This window comes from Tripterygium wilfordii, chromosome 4 (genome assembly GCF_013401445.1).
Source record: "Tripterygium wilfordii isolate XIE 37 chromosome 4, ASM1340144v1, whole genome shotgun sequence".
NCBI lineage: Eukaryota > Viridiplantae > Streptophyta > Magnoliopsida > Celastrales > Celastraceae > Tripterygium > Tripterygium wilfordii.
Genome location: NC_052235.1, coordinates 11,351,317 through 11,363,500, shown reverse-complemented (window position 1 = coordinate 11,363,500; position 12,184 = coordinate 11,351,317). Strand labels below are relative to the sequence as shown.

At 36.5% G+C, this 12,184-nt stretch overlaps 1 long non-coding RNA gene across 1 annotated transcript; it reads left to right on the top strand.

Moving 5' to 3' along the window:
- The first annotated feature begins 4,734 nt into the window (after window positions 1-4,734).
- Window positions 4,735-5,499, top strand: LOC119997894. Its single transcript, XR_005468087.1, has 2 exons — window positions 4,735-4,882; window positions 4,958-5,499. It is a non-coding gene; the product is annotated as an uncharacterized LOC119997894 (long non-coding RNA).
- The last annotated feature ends 6,685 nt before the right edge of the window (window positions 5,500-12,184 follow it).

Genomic DNA, 12,184 nt, shown 5'->3' with positions numbered 1-12,184 from the left:
CTGTCTGAAACCTCTCTTTTTGCTCCTTCTGTACTTGTGTGGCAGCGCTAAACCTCTCCTCTTTCTCTTGTTTTTGGTTCTCTTTTCTTTTCACCCCATCTCTCTCTCTTGTTTTTTCCTCTCCCCTTTTTCCCTATGTCGGCTGTTCTTTCTATTGCTCTCCCCTACAAAAAGCCCTCACATTTCTTTATATAATGTGACCACATAAAACCCTATTCTTTCTTTTTACCAAAATGCCCTTCAAACCCTATTTCTTTTCTCTTTAGAAATCTCAAGAAACTAAGAGTGTGTTTGGTATACATGTTTTCCAATTGTTTTCTGTTTTCAATTTCTAGAAAATAGAAAACGTTATGGAAAACGCGTTTGGTTGATGGATTTAGAAAACATGGAAAATGAAAATAATTAGAAAATAGAAAACAATAAAAATACGTTTTCTAAATTGAAAAACACGGAGTCTTCCGTCTTCGTATCCTCTCCGTCTTTCGTATTTCAATTCCTCTTTGGGCATCGCTCATCCTTCGTGCTCTTCCGTCTTGGTATCTTTCGTGCTCTTGCGATCCTCTGCTCCCTCGATCCCTATCTTCTGAGACCATTCTGAGATGTTGGTCTCATAGACATCCTGATTCTGACCCAATTCACTGCTATAAACGAGCAACACGATCGAGGAATCCAATCTCAAGAAGAGATCTAGAGGTAGTGTCGCAATATTTGATACCAGGTAGGCTCAGCTCTTAAAAAAGGTCAGTTCGTCTTTCGTCTTCCGTCCTCCGTCTTCCTCAAATCAGATCTGCGACTTCGACTTTCGGAAGGAGGAGAGGCTCCTCGAGGTTGCAGGTAATCATCCCTTCAACTTCGATTTTCCATTTTTTTTATTATTGAATGAATCATATCACCAAAAGGAACCTGCCTTCCATTTGAAATTCTTATTATATTTTAGTTTCAAATAAGAAGCTGAGCTAGGGTGAGCAATGGACATGGTTGAATTTCTATAGGATGTGTCTTCAGTACAGCCTTTACAATTTGTGAATTCAACTGAATAGGTGAAAGGAATTTGTTCTTTTGAGTGATCTTATTGTTTAGCCCATATATCTCATGGATTCCCTTTGTGTATGAAACCCTTGGCATGGCTTGCTTAAACTTTACTAGTTGAAGGTTGTCAGGGATCGCTCAGATCGCAGTTTCTTAGTACATATTACTTATTTCATTTTAATGTTGTTTCTGGTTGTTCATTTCTTAGAGGCCTATGATGCACTTGACCCGACTGGAAATATCACAATTAAATGGGATATTTTTAGCAGGATAGATTAAGTAGTTACTGGGAGTCCAAAGTTTCTAAAGGGCATTTTTCTTTTGATGTTAGAATCTCATCAAATGCATTGTTGTTGTTTTAGGACTTGTCTTAGTTATAATCTGTATTTTCAGATCCAATGGTTGTTAATTAACATAAGTTGAAATGATTTCTCTCATCAAATGCATTACTGTTGTTTAAGGACTTGTTCATGTTGCTGAATTATGATAGTAAGACAGACTCAAATGTTGGCGTCTTGCTAATGCTGTTAATAGAATAGAAATGTGAAATCCAACTCCGCCATGTTGATTTTTGAGGTTTAAAGTGCTTTTACTAATGCATGGTTGTTTCATTTTGTGGGACACACACAGACACTGTCTAATATCTCTTCTTAAAAAGTAATAACATGTATGTGTAATGGGGTAATTTTATCTTTGTCAATTCTGAAGTGTCAAACTTGTAATGGCTTACAAAATCAAAATCCATATATGATATATGCACTGGCACTACACATTAATCCAACAAAAAAAGAAACTGGCTTTTTTTTCTTCATAGTAATTCTCAATGTCACACACATCTTGAGAAGAGAGAAAGAGAAATCTTTTTTTATATTTCTCTCCTCATCAATGGTTTGGCTTTGCTTGTGTGGTCTTTGAAGAGAGTTGTCTTTGTGTGGTGTTTGCAGCCTTTTCTATGCCTTTTATGCTAAAATTTTCTTCATTGTTATTTGATTAAGTCTGATTTTCTTTCATATTATTTCAAGTAATATCAGTCTTTCTAATTCTTCTGTTTTCTTGCAGAGCACACTTTATTCTCTTGTCGTCAAGATATTAGATTTGTACATCTTAGTGAAGCGAAAACTTGCTGAACTTGGACTTCTGCAGAGGTCTAAAACTCTATCCATAATTCTTGAAACTCAAGTAAGGCTTATGTAGCTTGATGAATTATTATATATGTACTTGTGCGTCTGTCAGTCTTGCACAACTGTTACTTTTATGAAGTTGACTTTTTAATTCTGTCCTGCTTGTTATATGCTTAACTAACTGCTTATGAAGAAAACCTCCAAAAGAAAAATCTTTATATATAGTGTTTAGTAGTATTTTTCAGCTTTGAAAGTTGTGGTCATTATCATTAAGAGTGTAAGGAAGAAACTTTTGCTGTAATTCACCAATTTTTTTCCTATTTTGGAGTGACCAACCTTTACCCAATATTGTGGATGTCAACTTGTTTATGCTGGAGAATTTGGAAAGGAATGGTTGTGGCAAGACTTTTATTTGAAGAGATATATATGTATAATTAGTTCTTTGATACTTTTTTCTGCTACCCACTACTGTTCTTGCGTATTGGGAATTTCTAGCATATGGTGAGATACTATTGCTATGAAAAGTAATATGGTGAGATACTATTGCTATGAAAATATAATCAAAGGCAATCAGCATGTATTGAGATCAAATAATTTCCATTGGTTTCTGTTTTTGAAGTAATATTTGTAGGGATGACAAGTATAGCAACTTTATAACTAGTTTGTTTGCCTATCTTTTGTATGATCATAGTTGAATTTACATTTATTCAATAGACAATATGGGTGACAAGAGTGACATTAGTATGGAGAAAACTGAATGGCCAAGACAAAATGTAGCTGCTTTTGTTGCGATTCTTTATGAGAAAGTGAAACAAGGGAAGTTGCAGACCTCCACTTTTAAGCCCGATGTTTGGAATGACATAAATCAAGAGATGAGAATTACTGTTGGGAAAGATTATGGGGTTAATAAGTTAAAGGGAAAGTACAATCGTTTACGGTTGAGGCATCGATTGTTTTCTGCATTGCTAGCTCACACAGGGGTTACATGGGACCCAGACATGAACCAAGTCAATGCTCCTGAAGAGGTGTGGGGTGAATTTTACAAAGTATGTAATATCAAGATTTTGCTTTCTATTATTGCTTAAATTTTACAAGATATGTAAAATTAACAAAAATTATTTGAATTATTACAAAAAAATATGAAAGAGTACAAGTCACTTAGGAAAGAAGGTTGTGAGCATTACCCCATACTTGGTGAGATATTTGGAGGCACTTCAGCAACGTGGGGGTTGCACTATGCTTCAATTGAGAATCCTCCAACATCGGAGGAAGAACGACAATTAGAGGATGATTTTTTTAATACAGGAGTGCATGTTAACACAGAGAAAGTTGATGAGAATGAAGGTGATAGTAGTTTAAGCAAACGCAAGAATGATCAATCATCCAATTCCCGTCGACAGAAAGTATCCAACTCCTCTAGACTTGAAAAACTTGAAGCAGCCATTGACAAATGGTCAGCCACAGTTACAACTTCTTCTACAATCAAGAATGATGAATCAATAGCAAGAAAGGAATACTTTCTTGCTAAGGCGGAAAAATATAGGAGTTGTCAAACTACTCAGGAAAATGATGCATACTCCATGGAAGTGTGCTTGGACATAATCAACAACATGAATCATTTGGATGATGATACTTATTGCAAAGCAACATTGGCATTTGAAAATCCAATGAAGAGAATGACATTTGTGAAGATGGAGCAGAGTAGGAGGACGCCTTGGTTGGAACGTCTTTGATCTTTTAGTTTCTAATTGAGTTTTGAACTTTGTGTTTGAACAACTATTGTTTTTTATTTTTGTAATGATGTTTGAACTTTGTGATTGAACAATTTGTGGATTTTTCTTTTACCTAATGATGTTTGAACTTCTGTTCTTGAATATTTTTCTTTTACCTAATGATGTCGTTGAACTTTATGTACAGATATGTCATCATCTTCTACTACTGATGATTATTCTGATCATGATGATCAAGAAGACCAATTACAGGATCTTCTTGCAATTGAGTTGTTTGTAGAATGTGAAAAAAAATTTGTAGAACGAATGCCATGTAGAACATCGGCACTGAATGGGAAAATGTACACACTTGAAGTTCTTGATGGTCATCCAGCTGTATGCCATGAAATGTTTCGCATGGAGAAACATGTGTTTAGAAATCTATGCGATAATTTGAAAGATATGAGTTATTTGAGAGATGGAAAGAAAGTCAATGTGGAGGAGGGAGTTGCGATGTTCTTAAGAATAGTTGGGCATAATGATCGACACAGGGTTATAGCTGATCGTTTTCAGCATTCCATCTATACTGTCAGTAAATGATTCAAGCGAGTGTTAAGAGCTGTTTGTAAGTTGGGTACGCACATTATCAAGCAAACACATAGTACTGGTGTTCATGAACACATTCTCCATAATCCCAAATATTACCCATATTTTAAGGTAATTTACTTATGTAATCTTATTATTATTATTATTTTTATATGTTTACATATACCTTATAAATATTGTCATGTAGGATTGTATTGGAGCTATTGATGGTACACACATTTCTGCATGGGTCCCAGCATCAAAACAAACGCTTTTCGTGGGAGAAAAGTACTTGTTACTCAAAATGTTATGCTTGCTTGTGATTTTGATATGATGTTTACTTTCGTGTATGCTGGATGGGAAGGAACAGAAAATGATTCAAGGGTATTCATTGATGCTTTGAGTAGGAGTTCAAAAACTTTCCTAAGCCACGTGGAGGTATATTTTTCCTGTTATTATATATTACAATTATCATTAACTACCATAGATTAATTATGATTTTATTTTTGCTAGATCAATTTTATTTAGTTGACTCGGGGTACCCAAACACACTAGGATATCTTGCCCCATATAGAGGTCAAAGATATCATTTACGTGACTACCACGGACAAGGACGACCACGTGGTAAGGAGGAATTATTCAATTACAGACACTCTTCATGCCGCAACATCATAGAACGTTGCATTGGAGTACTAAAGGCGAGATTTTCTATTCTGAAGTTAATGCCAAACTACCCTATCAGGACACAAAGAAAAATTCCAGCTGCATGTTGTGCACTTCACAATTTCATACGTCGAGAGCATGCTTTGGATAGGTTGTTTACTCAATACTCATCGGAGGTGATGCTAGTTGAGCAAGACGAAGCAGAGTCGAGCCATAGTACAGCAGTTATAGACTTTGATGTCACCCAAAATGCTCAAATGGGACTCGCTAGAGATCAAATCGCAACACAAATGTGGGCTCATTTTTCGAGCAATGCTTGTTAATTTGAATTTTAGTGTATTGTAATGTAGTAAGAGTGAAGCAAACCTCAAGTGGATTGGATTTGGTCTAAACCTTTCTCACCTCATCCTTTCAAATGAGGAAATAAATAAAAACGAACATTTATAAGCATGTGTTAATACTGCAATTATTCGTATATATTGATATTATAAGTTTTTGTACAAAAAACTGATAGAAAGAAACAAAAGTGGGGCTAATGCAAAGTAAGAATCAGCACATAATATGTTTAATTGAAAATAGAAAACAATTTTTCAATATTTTCAAACCAAACATGTTTTCTATTCTTAGAAAATAAAAATAGAAAATAGAAAATAGAAAATAGAAAATAGAAAATATTTTCTAAACCAAACAGCCTCCAACTTTTTCGTCTTTTCAATTCTTCTTCCAAAACCCTAAAAAGATGCTACCTTTCCTTTTTTAAGATTTTATTTTTAAATTTCTAAAATTCTCTTATTTTTTAGGTACTTTCTAGGGTTTGGTTTTATTGGGTTAAGATTTGGGTATTTGTGGGCTTAAGGATCCAAGAAACGGACTTTTGAATATACATGGGCTTGTGGGTCAAGGAAATGAGTTTTTATAGGCTTGTAGGTCCAAAAGTGACTTTTGAATTTGTGTGAGCTTGTAGTCTCAACAACGGGCTTTTGCATTTTTTCTTCATTTCTTCATTTTTTTTAATTTTTTTTTTAATTTTTCTTTATTTTTTTTTTAATTTTTTTGTGTTTCTTGGCCGGACAAAAACCGGTTACTACAGCTGCCCCCCTTTGTATGTCTTTTATGAAATAAAAGACAAGCAAAGGTGTAGGCAACCGAGTTTCGTACGGGAACTGAAATGCGCGGGATCACTGTGGTCATTCCTGGCTTGGCCTGCAAGAAAAGAAAATGCCTGGGATCACTATGGCCATTCCCAGCTTGGCAAGCAAGAAAAGCAAATTGCACGGGATCACTATGGCCATTCCCAGCTTGGCCAGCAAGAAAAGCAAAATGCACCGGATCACTATGGACATTCCTGGCTTGGCCAGCTAGAAAAATAAAATGCACTGGATTACTATGGTCATTCCCGGCTTGGCCAGCAAGAAAAGTAAAATGCACGGGATCACTATGGCCATTCCCGGCTTGGCCAAATGTTTGTGCAAGAAAATAAAGGGCACGAGATCACAAGGCTATTCCAGGCTTGGCCAAATGTTTGTGCAAGAAAATAAAGGGCACGGGATCACAAGGCCATTCCCGGCTTGGCCAAATGTTTGTGCCAGAATATAAAGGGCACGGGATCACAAGGCCATTCCCGGCTTGGCCAAATGTTTGTGCGAGAAAATAAAGGGTACGAGATCACAAGGCCATTCCCGGCTTGGCTGAAAAGGATTTTTTGATTTTTTTGATGATTTTTTTTGAGAAAAAGGTGTTCGGGAGCACTGAAGCCATTCCTGGCTTGGCTGAAAGATGATTTTTTTTTTATGCAGCGATGATTCATGCAATGACCTATTTTGCTCAATTATGAATGTCTCATGAATGAATGAATGCGTGTTTTCTCAAGTCTTTGCCATCCTCCAGCAAGCGTACAATTGTAAGGATTGATTTTCTGACTCACTGATCTTTCAATGTATCTTCTCTAATCTGATTAGTAAAGGTCTTTTCCCATTCTAGATCCCAACTCTTGAGCTATCTTTTTTTCCTTTTCCTTGCATATTTCCCTAATCAATTCCTTTTCCCTGAAATTTGCATGTGTATACGCTTCTGAATTCAAGGCTACCAATTTATCTAAATTTCTTTATTCAATTTATTTTTCATTTTTTTTATTCTCTCTCTTTTTTCTTTTTTCTTTTTTCTTCTTCTCTCTTTTTTTCTCTTTTTTTTCTCTCTTTCTCTTTTTCTGTTTTTTCTTTTCTTTTTTTCCTCTTTCTCTCTTTTTTTTTTACACGACTTAGGAATGTAATATTCTCTTTCCTGCTAACACCTGCTTCAGCCTCAGGCTTTTTATTCAGATCTTTTCCAGCTTAGGATGCCAAAATCCATCAACTTCCTATCAAAAGTATTGTCCTAATGTGCTCATTATATTTCCTGTCAAGACTTCGTCAGCGATAAATTCAAAAGTACGGCCATGCTTGTCAATTATTGAAAGCAAATGATAAATTTTGGAGTATGATATGAGAATTGGATTGGGATATGGAAAAGGAGACAACAAGCAACAAAACCGAAGAAATGAATTTCCTCAAAACACTTTAGACTAAAATATGTACAAGAAAGTAGAGAAATCAAAGGAAGGAAGGACAAACCGAACTTCTCCAAGATGAAATATGTGATAATTCAAAGATTGCACAAAAACTGCCCTAGTTTTGGTGTGCACCCAATTAACAATGATCAAATTGACTTGTATGAGGCTATCTCTGAACCTTCCATTTCTGTCAACAAACTTCTCCTTCTATGTGACAGACTAACACCTTAGCAAGGTGAAATACCTAATAGCATAAAGAGCACCCTAAAAACTGCCACAGTTTTGGGTGCATATCCAATTGACTGTCCTCCAACCCAACAACTACGAAATTAATTCTGCACTCCCACCTATGTCAATGTGAGACAAGTTAACAGCCAACTCAGGCACCACTCATCAATTCAACAGACTCGTGATCCAACCATCCTTCTTCAAACAATCTAAAACCTGAACTTGCAGCCCAAATTAAAACGCCCGTGAGGGTTTTCACTTCTATGAGATTTTTCTTTGTCCCTAATTTTTGCCTAGAGCGCCCTTTTGGGTTTTCACTCTAGCGGGATTTGTCTTTTTGTCCCTAATTTTTGCCTAGAGTGCCCTTTCGGGTTTTCACTCTAGCGGGATTTTCTTTCTTGTCCCTAATTTTTGCCTAGAGCGCCCTTTCGGGTTTTCACTCTAGCGGGATTTTTTTTGTCCCTAATTTTTGCATAGAGCGTCCTTTCGGGTTTTTACTCTCGCGGCATTTTTCTCTTTCTTGTCCCTAATCTTTGCCTAGAGCGCCCTTGCGGGTTTTCACTCTAGCGGGATTTTTCTTCTTCTTTTTTTCTTTTGCTTTTTTTTTGCTATGAGTTGTACTTTTTGATTGCGTCTGCATTCACCGAATTAGCCAATTTTTCTTCATCAATTCTCATCAAAATTAAACCTCCTCCTTCAAAGGTATTCTTCACCACATATAATCCTTCATAATTCGGTGTGCACTTCCCTCAATGATCTTTTTGAGGTGGCAAAATCATTTTCAGCACTAGATCCCCTTCTCTGAAACTGTGAGGTCAAACTTTCTTGTGATTTGCTTTTATTATTCGTCTGTGATAAAATTGTCATCTGCAAAGTGTCCCCAATCTTCTCTCCTCAATAAAATTTAAATGTTCATATCGAGTTCGGCCCCATTCCGTCTCCTCCGAGTTGGCTTCAATCACCACTCTTAGTGAGGGAATTTCCACTTCAATGGGGATAACCACCACTGTCCCGTATACCAAAGAGAAAGGACTTTCACCAATGGATGTGCGTACAGAAGTTCAGTACCCATATAAAGCAAAAGGAAACTTTTCATGCCAATCTTTGTAATTCTCTGTTATTTCCTGAATGATCTTCTTGATATTTTTGTTAGCTGCCTCAACAACCTCATTCATCTTGGGAAGGTAAGGAGATGAATTATGATGCTTATCCTGAACTGCTCACAGAAATCATTCACTAACTTGCTATTGAAATTTGTCCCATTTTCTGTAATGATCCTTTCAGGAACCCCATAACAGCATACAATATCTTTTCTCAGAAATCGAACAATTATGCTACTTGTCATTTTGGCATAAGAATTTACTTCCACCCACTTCGTAAAATAATCAAATGCAACTAGAATGAAGCGATGTCCGTTGGAAGCACTCGACTCAATTGGACCGATGACATCTAATCCCCACATCGAGAAACGCCATGGTGATGTCAACATATGTAACGGATTGACAGGAACATGTGTTGTGTCTGCATAAATCTGACATCTGTTTGCATAACTTACACAATCCTTCTCCATAGTTAATCAATAATAACATGCATGTAGTATCTTTCTTGCCATCAAATTGTCTGATACGATCAAGTAGAGAATAAACAATTTCCCTAGAACCGGAGACATTCAAGACCAATGAATTTTGTAAATATTGTTTGATCCCCTTAAGAGCAACCTGACACTCTTCATTCCATTCAGACGAATTATTCTTCCGAAGTCACTTAAAAATTGGCTCACATGTAGTTGTCAACTGTGAAATGAACTTAGCAATATAATTGAGTCTCCCCAAGAAACCTTTGACTTCTTTCTCAGTGTGAGGAGGGGGCATTTCCAAAATCAACCTTCACCTTGTTCGGATCCACTTCAATACCTCTTCTGCTACCAATAAACCCAACTACTTCCTTGAGGTTGCCCCGAATGTGCATTTTAAGGGGTTTAACTTCAACTGGTGCATTCTTAACCTCTTGAAAAACTTCTCCAAGTTAATCATGTGATCCTCCTCTAGCTTTGACTTAGCAATCATGTCATCTACATATACTTCAATCTCTTTATGCATCATATCATGAAATGGAGTGATCATAGCCCGCTTATAAGTAGCTCCCGTGCTTTTTAGACCAAATGACTTTATAGCAAAAGGTACCCCATAAAGTGATGACAGTAGTTTTCTCTTGATCTTCTAGTACCCACTTGATCTGATTATAATATGAAAATCCATCCATGAAGGGGAACGCGAAATGCTTAGCAGTATTGTCTACCAGTATGTCAATCTGGGGTAAAGGAAAGTCATCTTCTGGACTTGCTCAATTAAGGTCTTTGTAATCCACGCACATCCTAACCTTATCATCCCTTTTCGATATTGGTGCAATATTTGCAAACCATTCGGGGTATTTTGCTACAGCAAGGAATCCCACATCAAACTGCTTCTTTACTTCATCTCTAATATTCAAAAGCATCTTTGGCTTCAATCTCCTCAACTTTTGCTTTACTGGAGGACAATCTGGTTTTAATGGCAATCTGTGGACTACTATGTTCGTATCAAGTTCTGACATATCCTAATATGATCATGTAAAAACATCTTGGTATTTTCTTCTTGGTATTCATGCAACAACTCTATCAATCTCTTTTTATCCTCTCCTTCAAAGGCTGCACCAACTCTAGCTTCTTCTTTCTGCTCTTCAGCTCCTAAATTAACAACCTCAGTCATTTCCTTGTGTGGTTGAATTATCTTCTCTTCTTGGTTAACTTGTCTCATCATTTCTGGCGATATCTCAGATTCATCCTCAGTGTTAAAGTCTTGTTAATGGGTGTTGTTGTGAAATTATTCGCAAGCGGACAAATCGCACAAGTAATAAAGGATGAGTAGAGTATCGTTCCCACGAGGATATTTTGGCAAATTCAAATTCAAAGTCAATTCAAACAACTATTACACTAATTGGCAATGCGAATTGTTGATTATAGTTTATGTAATGCTAACAAGTACTTAAAAGATGACTAAGTAAGTAACAATTTTAACAATTAACCAACCACAAATAACAATTTAATTTCCAAGAAGGTTAAGCACTAGGGTTCCTAATTTCACCACCTCTCATCCAATTGAACTCCATTGATTCATTAACTCTCAATTCTCAAATTAGTTGTTGACAATCAATTTCCCACTCTATTCAATGTTCTATTCCTAGATACATCGAATGTGTTTTCAACATAAATCCGGGTTATTCCTAACACTAGGATTAGTACATTGTAAACCCATTAAGATCAATGGAAATCACTTAACAATTGCATAAGTCATAAACCTATATTTCTATGGTTCATTCAACTTATGTTTTCTATGGATTCTTGCAACCTTAGGCCTATCCTTCCGGTCTCAACCCAAGCTAAAAATCATTCAAATGGTGATCAAGCATTTGAAAGCAATAAGTGTATCCATAGAAAATCAACAACAATAAGAGAGATTAAAGACTAACAATCAAGTTCATTCAACATTCAAGGAGGGGTTCCATTAGGACCCCTAGTTAGAGGATTAGTTCCTCATAATCATGAAATACAACTTGAAATCCATACTAGCAGTCATTTAATACAAGAAATGAGAAGAATTTAGATGAAACCCCTGAATTTCGAGCTTGAGCTTCCAAGGGCTGCCGTCCAAGCTTGAGAGAATTCTCCAAGGTTCCAACCCCCCAAAACCTACAGATTTTATGCTTTTATACTCCCAATTAACCCCAGAGTCATTTATCTCACGCTTCTCTGTCGTTTTGAGTTGGTCTTTTTTGACTTTAGGTTAATTTCGGACAATTAAAGGTCCCAAAATTCGCGAGGTTACTCTGGCCGATCGATCGGAAGAAATCCCGATCGATCGGATTTTTTCTCTGACTCATTTCTGATTCAGCAGGGTCCGATCGATCGGGCCTTCTTCCGATCGATCGGATTTCTTCAGTGTCCCTTCTTCCTGGTTCTTTCTCCCCAATTTGCTCATTTTCTTCCATGATTGCCCTTACACCTGAATTACAAAATTAAACACTCTTTAGGCAGAATTAATCCAAGACAACTCTAAAACAATGCAAGATTTCATGTAAAATGATGCACAATTATATGAATATAATTGGCATATCAAACACTCCCACACTTAATCTTTGCTCGTCCTCGAGTAACTCTAGAGTCAAGAAGAAAAGGAATTTTAAAACTTCCCCCCAAATCTCAGGATTGAAAGTAGCTCAAAGCCACAGGAGTGTCATCAACAAAATTGTAGCTCAATAATCTT